This window comes from Gavialis gangeticus, unplaced genomic scaffold (genome assembly GCF_001723915.1).
Source record: "Gavialis gangeticus isolate Ggan-Ray unplaced genomic scaffold, GavGan_comp1, whole genome shotgun sequence".
NCBI classification, from domain to species: domain Eukaryota; kingdom Metazoa; phylum Chordata; order Crocodylia; family Gavialidae; genus Gavialis; species Gavialis gangeticus.
This window is the reverse complement of record NW_017729008.1, coordinates 28600578-28601826: the sequence shown is the minus strand read 5'-3', so window position 1 is coordinate 28601826 and position 1249 is coordinate 28600578. Positions and strand designations below refer to the sequence as shown.

Genomic DNA, 1249 nt, shown 5'->3' with positions numbered 1-1249 from the left:
ACCCCAACAAGCCACCAACAAAAACGCTGCCCTGTCCTGAGCGGTGTTGAGTCAGGGGCCAATCTCAGGGGGGGCACATGGCCCCCCATGCCTCTCCTACCAGTCGCCTGTGGTTTGGTTAATATATCTTGCAGTTTTCCCAAAAGACAGACAGCAGACAATTATCCCTTGAAATATGAATTTTGATATTCTATCTATAGGCATTGCCTACCTTCGTTCAATTTAACTAGTCCCACTTACCAGGTCTTAGACGTATTGGATGAAATCACAGCTCCATGTAAACTATAATTTACTGTTAAATTAAGGAGACAGGTACATATAATTATTATTATTTTACAGCAACACTTAAGAAAATGATTGGTAGTTATATTAAGTAGCAGTCCAACAGAGAGTGGTAGACAACAAAGCCAAGTTATTTGTTCAGGAAAACATTTATTTTTCCAGAAAGTGCAGCTTAGGGACAATTCTAGGGTAATATTCACTTCATAATTCAAGATAAAATCAACCAAACAAAAACAATATAAAACAAAATGACACTTTTCATTAATTTCAACATTTGTGAGATTAAATATTTTGATTTTTTGGGGGGAGGGGTTATATTCAGAGGGGAGTTAAGAAACTTAGTATTTTTTTCTTGCATTGTTTGTTACAATGTGTGGATCTCCATATGCTGGTGTTTTTGAACTTCAGCTTTGCGTTCTTCATGTCTCGCTGCCTTATGTGTCCATAAGTATTTTGAATGTTCTATCCTGTCCAAAGTATCAGAACATCACGTTGCTCTGGGCTGGATGAAAAGACTAAAAACTTTCACAGGGTTAATTCTGGCGTGGTTTCCCTGCAGCTAGGCATCTAGAAGCTGAGCTACGCAGTAGCCTGCTAGGAGGACTGTCAGGGAATGTTTTACTAAAGAAAAAATAAAAACTATTTGGGAAAACTGATTTTTTTTCCTCCCCCCCCCACAGAAAGGTGAAATATTGCACAAATGGCCTACAGTATACTGGACCACAAATGAAACCCAAAGTGGAAGAAAGTCATCTTCATCCCCACCAAACTATAGACGCTTGTTAGAAGACACTTGACTAAGATGGCTTGGTCAGGGATGATCCTACTTTGACCAGGGGGCTGGACTGGATAGCCTCATGAGGTCCCTTCTATCCCCACTTACCTATAGATTTCCTAGATTTCACAGACATTAGGGATGGAAGAGTCTTCGGAAGATCATCGAGTCCAGCCCCCCGCCCAAAGGCCA

At 40.5% G+C, this 1249-nt stretch overlaps 1 long non-coding RNA gene across 1 annotated transcript in view; it reads left to right on the top strand.

Moving 5' to 3' along the window:
* The first annotated feature begins 301 nt into the window (after nucleotides 1-301).
* Nucleotides 302-1249, top strand: part of LOC109292312 — an 18412-nt gene continuing 17464 nt past the window's right edge. Inside the window, exon 1 of the long non-coding RNA XR_002096100.1 lies at nucleotides 302-312. This is a non-coding gene — a long non-coding RNA (uncharacterized LOC109292312). The remainder of the gene's footprint in view (nucleotides 313-1249) is intronic.